The following is a 12,010-nucleotide window of genomic DNA, read 5'->3' on the forward strand; positions in this document are numbered from 1 at the left end:
CCTTTCCTTATATATTCCTTCTCTGTTTAATTGGCTCTCAGTTCTTTTGCTTGGTTGCAGTTGATGAACAGAGATGAACTGCAGTCCGTTTTTGTCTTCCCATGAGGAGTGAAGAGCAGTTTGTGATAGAAATTACAAGATTTTCTCCCACGAAGTGAACAATTTCCTCCAATTGTAATTGTTTTATTTTTATAACAATGAATTTCATTTTAGGAGAAACATTCGATTGATATCAGTCTCAATCTCCTTATTGTTAAACAACGTTGTTCTTTAACAATAACGGCATGAATGAATCCTTAACACATCTCCTCTACTTCAACCAGGTGGACTCAGTTAGTGGTCTGCCTTTTTCAGAGAAAAATGATATTCATAAAATCCTTAATTGCTTTGATTTGTTAATGTTATATATGCAGACCCTGGCAAATACTGACACACACATGCACCCACACAAGCAGTCGTCCAGCCCTCTGAAGTGGAGTTGATGTATGAATCTGGGGCATGAACTGACTGATGTTCAGCACTGACGGGCATTGGCACCACTATCCCTGCAAACCCATGAGGCGCTCGCATGAGGAGAGGGACGACAGCTGGCCTGGATAAGATTCTCAATCAAGACCAACCGCAAACCTGACTTCAATGTGAATAGCAAAACCTGGGTGATCTAGGGACACTTTGAGGATGCTGATGATGCTGCTGTTTCATTCTCTCTGAAACACTGTGAAGTAGGATTTTCTCTTTGTTTACAATACTGCCCAATACATTTGCAGACATCTTACGCAATCTGATACAGTGATGATCATTTCCCGGATCAAGCCAAGAATATGAAGATGAGTTCACAGTGAGCTGAATCTGTCTCATTCTACCTTGTGCGCTGAGCAAAACGTTAAATAATGTGAATGATGAACTTATGATATGACAGTAGTCAGCACCATGCATTATTTCATCTCTGTCTTCTCAGCTTCTTTTAGTTGTTTTTTTTCACCATTGGGCGAAACGACAACATTAAAGATGCGGCCTGTGATCCAATACAACGAGCTATGAGAAACTGCAGAGTTAGTAAATGATTGCATTTCTCATAGAATTGTGATATGATAGACTCTAACTGTAATACTAAAATTATTGTAGCTGTAGATGTTTTTTTTTTTAATTAACCCTGGATTCTCTGTTTGTAACTATGTATTTCTATGTTGCTGCCTGTCTTGGTCAGGTGTCCCTTGAAAAAGAGATTTTAATCAAAATGGGACTTTCCAGGTTAAATAAAGGTCTAAATAAAATACAATAAGTAAAGAAAGCATTGACCAGTTAGGCCCCCCATGCAGCAAGGTTGATTCCCATGGAAGCCAGGGCTCTTGCAAGCTGTACTTGCTCTATAATTTATGATTTAATTAAAATGAAAAGTTACCCCCGTGTTCAAATCACACGTACACAAAATATGGAGGCAATGCATTTTTACAGCCGTGCTTTAATTGTCAGGGGAGCAAACTTGTTGCCTTGGTTACTACTGTGTTAGTGTTAACGAGCTGCAGATCTACTGCATCAGCGTTCCTGTTGATCTGCTAGAATGGTATTTCTCACAGTACTGTTAAGGGAGAAGACTATTTCCACCGTGCTTAACCTTTTAGTAGTTACTATAGAGAAGTGGTTTCCAAGTCTTTTCTGTCAGGGTCCCCATTGGGGGGGTAAAGTGACATTATTAGCCATGACCCCCCTGGAGAAGGCTTTGTTATAGAAAATGCCTACCTTTTACCCAACCGGAAGGCTTATTCATTTCCACTTAGGCCGGCATGCCTCTCATTCATCGGGGGCCCTTTGTGAAGGGGTGAGTGGGCGGTGGTACCGTCGAGCTGGTTAATGCACTTATGTTTATTACTACGCAGGGCACAAGATGTACTGGCCCAGGGTTTTTACTGGGGCTTCATTAAATGTGTAGGGATCATAACAGTTTTTGATAAATTCCTTTAAGTTCCTGTGCTTTGTTACATTTCATCTGGCATTTGAAACAACTATTCTGCTAATTAGTGTGAAAAATGCTTTTTGGCATCTTGAAGCCTCATTGTCTGACTTGTACGATCTCACACAGAAATGCATTCTGCCTTTTGGGGAATATGATGACATCTGTGAAAAGTTCAACTCTTCAATTAAGGTTTTCCCTTCTCTTGTTTTGACTGTCTTTATTCTTGCTTTGAAGCAATAGATGTATAAATATTACATACTCCAAAAAAACATTCCAGACCTTGTAGACCCGCTGTGGTTTGCGCATCGCATCGCTACAACCGCTCCACTGACGGAGCCTTTGTGACAGAGAGCTGAACTTCCTGTCAGGCAGCCCCCTATCAGTCAGAGTTGGCCACCACACGTCCACTATGTGAGCACAAGGAGCTCAGTAGGGCTGAGTCCCCTGCTGTACACCCTCTTCACATGCGACTGTGTGGCCTCTGAGGAAAACACCAGTTTGCAGATGATGTCACGGTCTTCGCCAAATGCATATATACCCATGTTTATATTTATATCATTTACTCTTTTACTGTGTTATTGTAATTAGGTGTAATTTGTTAAACGTAAACCTGACAATAAATATATTGAACCTTTAATCTTGAATGTTCTGCATGGATTTTTTGCAATTAAAGATCCACCTCAAACTCCCCAGTTTCATCATCTCTGCAACTTTTGCAACAATCAAGACGCGACTGCAAAGAAACGGCTACGCCTCAGCTATATTTCTTGTCAGTACACACTCATCAGCATGCATTGCTAATCTTCTTATTCCACTGCCAGCCAGATTACCTGACTGCTGATATGTTGAATAACCCTCTGTGTGATTTCCTTCTCCTCCTTTCCTGGAGCCCTCTTTATCTCGTGAGTGTGTCCGGGCAGATGATGCAGCCAGTAATCATTTAGTCGCAGCTGGTAGCACAGCAGAATTTCGCTATATTCTGGTATTCCATCTAACACCTGCCATGACAACTTTAGGAAGGCATGCACACACAACTGCTGAAGCTTAATTTGCTTAACTATTGAGAGAAACCTTCTGGCAAAAACTGATAATGACTAATACTGATATTTGAGCGAGATTGGATAAATTCCTACAACACACAGGGCTGTTTGTTCTTTGTATTACCATGAATACATCATTTAGAATGGGATGTTTCTGCTGATTGGAGTGGTGATTATTTTAAGGCCTTATGGAGTTGTGAGAAGCTGGTTGGAAGACACTGGCCTCAGAGTGTGTTGTAATCTGGCAAAGACACAGCCCTTCATCAGCATCCCCATTTAAGCATGCATCCATCAGACATGGGCAAAACATCTCTGGTGGAGGGGTACTTTGATACATAATACCCCTCAAATAAAAGTATATTGAAATAGAAAATACTGGTACCAGAAAATGTAACAAAATACAATACATCTATTTTTTATTTTAAATTTGGAAAACATTTTTGCTGGATTTTCTGTTTTCTCACTTATTTGGCATAGCAGAGTATTCAGGTGGGCTATATTATGTACACAAAGCACGGGTGAACCGGAAAAAATAAGAACAGTCACAGAACGTGAAAGCTATTAAAAGACAACAACTTTACCTCACACTTTAAAAGCAAAATGAACTAATAAAGACTTTCGTAATATGCCTTTTAACAAATGGAGATTTACTGTGATGGCCTGGCTAACTGCTAGCCTCATTAGCATGTTAGCATCAATTGTTAGCTTGATATTATAATCATCACCATTTATATATATGTAATCTAATATAATAGATTATGTAGACAGACCCCGAAATACATTTGACATCAAGCAAGTTGACATCTGTCACATTCAAACTAAATATTTACTGAGTATTAAAGTATCAAGTAGAAAATTACTCCCTATAAACATTTTGTTACAAATTAAGTTACATCTTTTATCATCCCCTTTATTCAATACAAATGACAAAATACACAAAGGTAATTGAAAACATATTTCAAACACAAGTAAAAGAAATGCTGCCCATCTCTGGCATCCACTTACGTACAACACAACAGCCATGCTGGAATTGTTCTTTCCTCTCCCTCTGGGTCCAACATCGGGCCGGAAAATGCATTCCAAAAGGCAATGTCATGTTTTGGTGTTCATTTTAATGGTTCTGCTCTAGTTTGTCGCCTTGGTTATATTGCCACTCATTAGAAGTTATGCCTCCAGGTCCATTTTGTCCCCCCTATATAAGGGCAACGACTCCATTATTAAGAGAAGCTTTAGCAGTGGTCATTACTGAGTTTACACTGAACATGTCACGGTTTGGGTCTGCTCTGTCTTATTTTGTAGTTTTCATGTCTCTGGTGTTCCTGGGTAACTTCACTTCCTGCCTTGTCCTGTCTTCCCCTGTAATTGTCTGCCGTGCCTGATCGTTTCCACCTGTGTTCAATCACCTGCACCTCCCTTGTGTATTTAAGCCCTGTGAGTCTCTTGTCTGGGGTGGCGTCATTACATGTCAGCGTTCATGTGTCAAGTAAGTCAAGTCTGTTTCGTGTTTTCAAGTCTTCAAGTCCAGGTCCCTGTTTTTGTCTGTTTTGTTTTCTCCTCCTTCCTCCCTTTTTTGGTTGGAGCGATTTTGATTTTGAGTTTTTGACAATTAAAGTCTTTTATTTTTCAACTCTGCGTTTGAGTCCTCCCTCCTTGCCCTCGGACCCTGCGTCGTGACAGAATGACGCCACCACCTAAGGACTCAGCAGGGTTTGACCCAAGAAACCCGTTTTTGGGAACTCGCCTGGCGTTTGGGGACCCACACGGCACGCAGCTGGCTGCCCGGCGCAACGCCAACCCCGGCTCGAAAGCAGGCTCCAGGCAGCGCCCCGGTCACCGCCCTCGCCGCTCTCCAGACCCAAGTTGGGCCTCGCCGATGGAGGCCAGCGTCCAGCCCCCAGTCCTCAGCGCACGCTGGAAACAGGTGCTGGAGCTGGCCGCCCGCCTCCAGGCCAGGTACGACCCCCACGCCCTGGACCTCCGCATTCGGCCGCAGCGACTGCGCCAACCACGCCCGTCTCCGCCCGAACCGGCCCCAAGACCCACGCCCCCAGCTCCAAGACCCACGCCCCCAGCTCCAAGACCCACGCCCCCAGCTCCAAGACCCACGCCCCCAGCTCCAAGACCCACGCCCCCAGCTCCAAGACCCACGCCCCCAGCTCCAAGACCCACGCCCCCAGCTCCAAGACCCACGCCCCCAGCTCCAAGACCCACGCCCGTTCCGGCCCCCAGCCCCAAGACCCCCGCCCGTTCCGGCCCCCAGCCCCAAGACCCCCGCCCGTTCCGGCCCCCAGCCCCAAGACCCCCGCCCGTTCCGGCCCCCAGAGCCTCGCCTCCTCCCGTTCCGGCCCCCAGAGCCTCGCCTCCTCCCGTTCCGGCCCCCAGAGCCTCGCCTCCTCCCGTTCCGGCCCCCAGAGCCTCGCCTCCTCCCGTTCCGGCCCCCAGAGCCTCGCCTCCTCCCGTTCCGGCCCCCAGAGCCTCGCCTCCTCCCGTTCCGGCCCCCAGAGCCTCGCCTCCTCCCGTTCCGGCCCCCAGAGCCTCGCCTCCTCCCGTTCCGGCCCCCAGACTCCAGTCTCCGCCCGTTCCGGCCCCCAGACTCCAGTCTCCGCCCGTTCCGGCCCCCAGACTCCAGTCTCCGCCCGTTCCGGCCCCCAGACTCCAGTCTCCGCCCGTTCCGGCCCCAAGACTCCAGTCTCCGCCCGTTCCGGCCCCAAGACTCCAGTCTCCAGCCCCGTCCCCACGGCCCCCGACCATGACCCGTCCAGCCCCGTCCCCACGGCCCCCGACCATGACCCGTCCAGCCCCGTCCCCACGGCCCCCGACCATGACCCCTCCCTCCCACCCTCTTGGGACCGCCTGGAAGTCGGTCCTTGAAGGGGGGGTGGGGTCAGGGGTTGGGTCGGCGCCCCCGGCCATGACGACGCCGGAGCCGCACAGCTCGGCGCCCCACGCCACGACGACGCCGGAGCCGCACAGCTCGGCGCCCCACGCCACGACGACGCCGGAGCCGCACAGCTCGGCGCCCCACGCCACGACGACGCCGGAGCCGCACAGCTCGGCGCCCCACGCCACGACGACGCCGGAGCCGCACAGCTCGGCGCCCCACGCCACGACGACGCCGGAGCCGCACAGCTCTGCGCCCCACGCCACGACGACGCCGGAGCCGCACAGCTCTGCGCCCCACGCCACGACGACGCCGGAGCCGCACAGCTCTGCGCCCCACGCCACGACGACGCCGGAGCCGCACAGCTCTGCGCCCCACGCCACGACGACGCCGGAGCCGCACAGCTCTGCGCCCCACGCCACGACGACGCCGGAGCCGCACAGCTCGGCGCCCCACGCCACGACGACGCCGGAGCCGCACAGCTCGGCGCCCCCCGAGACCCTGAGGCCCGGCCGCCGACCCGGCAGACCCCCCGAGACCCTGAGGCCCGGCCGCCGACCCCCAGAGACCCTGAGGCTCGGTCGCCGACCCGGCAGACCCCCCGAGACCCTGAGGCCCGGCCGCCGACCCGGCAGACCCCCAGAGCACCCCACGCCCGGCCGCCGCCCCGGCAGGCCGCCGGACCATAGCTGTCGGGTCCCCACCCTCCCGCCCCTTGTCTGATTTTCATGGTTCTGCCCCCCTTTAGGACCGTCTGGAATTCGGTCCTTGAGGGGGGGGTTCTGTCACGGTTTGGGTCTGCTCTGTCTTATTTTGTAGTTTTCATGTCTCTGGTGTTCCTGGGTAACTTCACTTCCTGCCTTGTCCTGTCTTCCCCTGTAATTGTCTGCCGTGCCTGATCGTTTCCACCTGTGTTCAATCACCTGCACCTCCCTTGTGTATTTAAGCCCTGTGAGTCTCTTGTCTGGTGTGGCGTCATTACATGTCAGCGTTCATGTGTCAAGTAAGTCAAGTCAAGTCTGTTTCGTGTTTTCAAGTCTAGGTCCCTGTTTTTGTCTGTTTTGTTTTCTCCTCCTTCCTCCCTTTTTTGGTTGGAGCGATTTTGATTTTGAGTTTTTGACAATTAAAGTCTTTTATTTTTCAACTCTGCGTTTGAGTCCTCCCTCCTTGCCCTCGGACCCTGCGTCGTGACAGAACACATAAAAAGCTAAATAGCACCACACTTTTTAGCAGAGAGCATTTCAAAATTGCATTACTCTCTCAAGCAAAACAACATGTTGTTTTCCACTGGGGGAGTCAAGTTTTATCGGAATCAGGGTAATGGAACTAGTACTCAAATATAAGCACTTCAGGAGTGATGACAGAAAACCCGACTTTCTTTTTACCTGCACTTAGAGCAATGCTCAAACAGACATATTGTTTTATATGCAATTACTGATAATGATGCTGAGTAATGATGACAAAAGGCCGTATTTGGTCAGAGACTAAAAAAGTTTAGCTGAGGTTGCTAAAGTTGTGTGTAAAGTTTTATGTAACCATAAAAAGTACTGGAAAACATGACAAGCCATGGTGCTAGATAATAAGTTAGAGCATCACCATGGTAATAACAATTCACTTTGAAGTGGGCTATATCGCTAATTATTTTAGTGTAAAAGCTGAATAGCATCACATCTGAATTGAGGAGTATTTATCCTTTGAACACAAGCAAAGAAGAGCACAGAAATAGGGTTTTCAATGACTTCTCAGATGGTTAACCATGGCGTCAGTTCATGCAGATGGAGCATCGGATTTGCATCTGGAAAAGAGACCTTTTCTGCCTTTCTCCCTACTGTCTTTCTTGTCTCTGAAAAATAATGAGGAGTGTAGGAAAAGCCACTGGGATTGCTAAAGTTTAATAGATTAATCCTTTGATGACATGATATTATACACACAAAACTGAGCTAGGTTCAAAGCAGTGGACCGACAGAATAAACATTTCCTAAGTACCAGTTTTGCTGCTATGAAACTTTTTTCCTGCTGCAACCTGGCTCCCAAAGTTCTCTTCAGAAAGCACTCTGCTGAGATCCAAAATCAGCACATATTTGCTGGTTTATACAGTACGGGCAGAGAGAAAACATTGGTCTGCACGTGCCACTTTACGTTTGTCCATCTGAATGTTTAATTGATATATCTCACCACAACAGCTTTTCCAATTTGCAATCTTATTTTCATGACAGCGTTATTGCTATATATTATTCATGTGAAAACGCCATGTTGCTATCTGTTAGGGCATGGTAATGGGTTCTAACATCAGAACAGCCTTTCAAGGGGATAAGATGAGGCTTGTTTGTGTTCATTTCTACTGACAGTGTCAGTCAGCATCCTGTCTTTATGTGCTCTCACATAGTCAACATCCTTTGGAAGGTTTCTCATCCCTGCTTGTTAATACACCCCCTATGAAAACTAAACAAATTCAGTATATTATGGAATAGCATTAAGGCTGATGCATATTCTAATCGTATTATGAATGTACACAGGACACTAAATCAGTAATATTTGGTCAACAGTCGGGTTGTGAAGGTAGAGGTGACGTCTCGGGGAGATTGTGCGCGTGTCAAGAGCACAGTTGTCCTCCAATCAGAGGATCCCACGCCCTGCTAACCCGCGTGTTGATGTGTCCTTGAGCAAGACACTTAACCCCAACATTGCTCCTGTAGCTGGGACAACTGTGTGACAATGTGTGAATGCTACTTTCTGGTGTGTGGTACCTTGTGTCATCAGTGTGTGAATGGGTGCATGATGACATGAAGTGTTAAAGTGCTCAGAGTGGTCAGAAAAAAAGTGCTATGAGTACAGTCTATTTACAATTTGAGGTGCACACTTCAGCATCAATACAGGTTACAGAAAACAGTACATCAGCAACGCATTTGAGTTGGGGGTCATGTTTTATTCAACACTCCTGAAAAGAAAATACACTGAAGGGAAAACAGGGAAGGGAGTCAGTACAAATCTGCTTATTTCTGACAGCAGTTGAAAAGTAAAGTATGGACACTGTACTCCTTTGTTGTCCAGTATCCGTTGTGATGGCCTCTGTCACTGATTACTGTCCATTACAGATTACTGTTATTGCACTCCGTCATTTTCGAGCGGGCACTGCTGCCTTAAAGGAACCCTGTCGTCGATCCCCCTGGTCTAATGCAGGCTCTCACTCAATGGAACCCGTGCAACCCACAATGGACTTTTTAGGAATAGCAGCTACTTTTATAAAAATGCAATTATGTCTTTCTCTCATTTTTACACTTGCAACTTGCACTAGCAATGTTATCCGTATGTTTGAAACCCCTGGTTTAAAAAGGAGATTTATTCTTTTATCCTACAGGCAGCTTAGGTAGTCCCTTTTCATTGCAAAATCAAAAGTCAAGAAATAAACCTAAAAGGTCCTGAAGTTTCCTAAAAAGAAACAAAACTCAACATCCAGGTTACAATGTATTGCTCTTCATAGTCCTTTTCTTTCCTTTCCTCCAGTCAGCTGTCCGTTCCCAAACTGTTTGCTCAGCGCCCAGCGCCCCCCCCCCCCTTCCCCTCTGCCCTTAATAAAGCTTTCCAGATTTGCCTCAACTCTTGAACGTTGCACAAGTTTTTTATACAAACAATTAAGACGCTATTGAGGATTAAGTTTAAGGTTGAAGTTAGAACTAAGCGTTGTCCCCATCTTGTCTTTTCTACTCTGGTGCGTTATATCTCACTAACCTCCTCTCTCCTGCCACCCCGGTGTCCCCCCCCCCCCTCTCCCCTCTTCTTCCTGCTCATCACTGCCTCGGGATTACTGCTGTGGAGCCTGCTCTCATTTCAGCAGTTAGGATGACTGATTACCCATCAGCACCCAGACTCCTCCAATCTGACCATCACTTTGTCCAGCGCTAACATTTTTAAGAGCAGGTTGCCAGAGCCAAAAACAAAATTGTGTTAGAAAAGTGCTTTGATTTCGGTTGTTACTTCATGTCTCTGAAAGAGCTGAATGACGTTCCCACTGAAGAAAGGAAGAATCACTTCTCAGCCTACAGAACAAGCAGTTAAAACATTTGGTCACAACTGCACTGCTTTGTCTCATGCTATTGGAATTTCAATCCGGTTGTGACTCTCATTAAAAATGACTATCAAGCATTGTGCTTCATTTTTACACTAAATTGTGATATATTCATATTCAGGTGCAATGATGACGTGTTCTGCTAGGACATGGCACATATTTCACCGTGATTATTGTGCTAGTGGTGATTGCTTGACAGATGGATCCTTTTTGTTCAATAATAATGATTGAAGAATGATTGTTTTGGAGCTTAACGCAAAGTTTGATGAATGATTTATTTACAATGTAGCGAGCACAGGGAGGATGTCTTACATCAGTGGTTGTACGTTGTGGGTCCCAGTTGAGTGGGGGGAGAAAGAAAGAGATTGTGGCTGGCAATCCTAAAACCTCAGATGACTCCTGTTTGTTTAGCATCCCTCTGCAGTCATGCAAAGAATAGAAGTTAAACCCGAGGTCAAATATGAATAACATCACTTAAGTCGGACAAAGAAATTCAAATGTCAAGTGAATCCAGTCCAGAATTCTTAAAAAACCTCCTCCCGATCTATGCTGCATTAAAAACAAAATGTCTGGAGAGGCCCTGACAGTGGAGACACATTGACATTGATTTACCTTAACTTTAGGGACCTTAAACCAACACTTTGCTGTGCATCTCTGTCTAATTCTGGTGGCCTTTTCCCGTCCTTGACACACATTTTGTTATTTCTTATCACTAACTCGCTGGCAGAGACACACACAATCAAGCTTACATCAAGGTATTGATTGGTCCGTTAATATTGAGCTGCCACGCTGGTTTTCTTTCGGAAAATATCTGGCTTAATTAAAACTGGGATAATTAGTAAATAACTCGCAGACGAAGTGGTTCTAATTCAAACCCGCACAAGTGAACACGCGTGTAATGGGTGTTTGCTATATGCACATGGACACAGCCGTGCAAGAAGGGAGCCCTTGCTCCAAAAGCGGCACCTTAAGCCTCGACTGAAGTTTGCTGCTGATCACATGGACAAAGATCACATGGACAAAGAGCTTTTGAAGGAGAAAAGGTTTTAGAATGGCCTTCCCAAAGTCCTGACTTGGATCCCATTGAGAACATGTGGACAATGCTGAAGAAACAAGTCCATGTCAGAAAGCCATCAAATTGCACCAATTCTGTCAAGAGAAGTGGTCAAAGATTCAACGAGAAGCTTGTGGATGGCTACCAAGAGAAAAATCTGACTTGTCGAAATAACGGGAAACTCAAGAGAGCCATGACATCATGTTCTTTACAAGTGTATGTAAACTTTGGACCAAAACTGTACACTCAGTCAAGACGTGCACTCTGAGCTGGGTACATGGATTTGGGGGTGCAAGAGTGTGGAGGGCAGCCCCGTCTCTCTGTGCAGCTACATCATGCTAACGAGCGTCTCAGTTTACTGTGGATTCTTGGAATTTCTTTGCAGGCTTCCACCTTGAGCTTGCTGCGCTCTGTCTGCCTTCCATCCAACTTCCAGTCTCTCCAACGTATTTAGCTGTGTGAAGATGTAGCACCAAAATCAATGCTTTTTATTGTTCGCCTGCACATTCAAAGCTTCCACAGCGTCGGAATGCAAGGTCACTGAGAAAGGTCTTTCACATCGTTTCCATCTCTTTGTCATTGCGCCATATCTATGATTTAAGTGTATCCTTGGCAACTGGGTTAGTTGTCATTACCAACAAGGTTGCCAGGGATGTATTCATTCACTCTCTTCTCTGTAAAAGAGAAACCTCGCTGTACAAAGTTTACATCAGGGGGCCGAATAACCATTTAGACCAGTGGTTCTCAACTGGACAGACTAGCCGGAGAAAAAACCGACACTTCGCTGTCCCTTCAAAATAAAAGCACAGGATGAAATTTTGTAATTTTTTATTTTTTATTTTATTTTCCCATGCAAAGGCCCACTACAAACGGGTCTGCGACCCACCAGTTGAGAAACACTGATTTAGACGGTCAGATAAAGTTCCATTAGTGTGAGTACATTAATAGTATGAGAATGTGTGTGAGCCCAATGGTACAATGTATGCGTGATTTAAATTGTATAGACACATAATGA

The sequence above is a fragment of the Pungitius pungitius genome, chromosome 13 (genome assembly GCF_949316345.1).
Source record: "Pungitius pungitius chromosome 13, fPunPun2.1, whole genome shotgun sequence".
NCBI classification, from domain to species: Eukaryota; Metazoa; Chordata; class Actinopteri; order Perciformes; family Gasterosteidae; genus Pungitius; species Pungitius pungitius.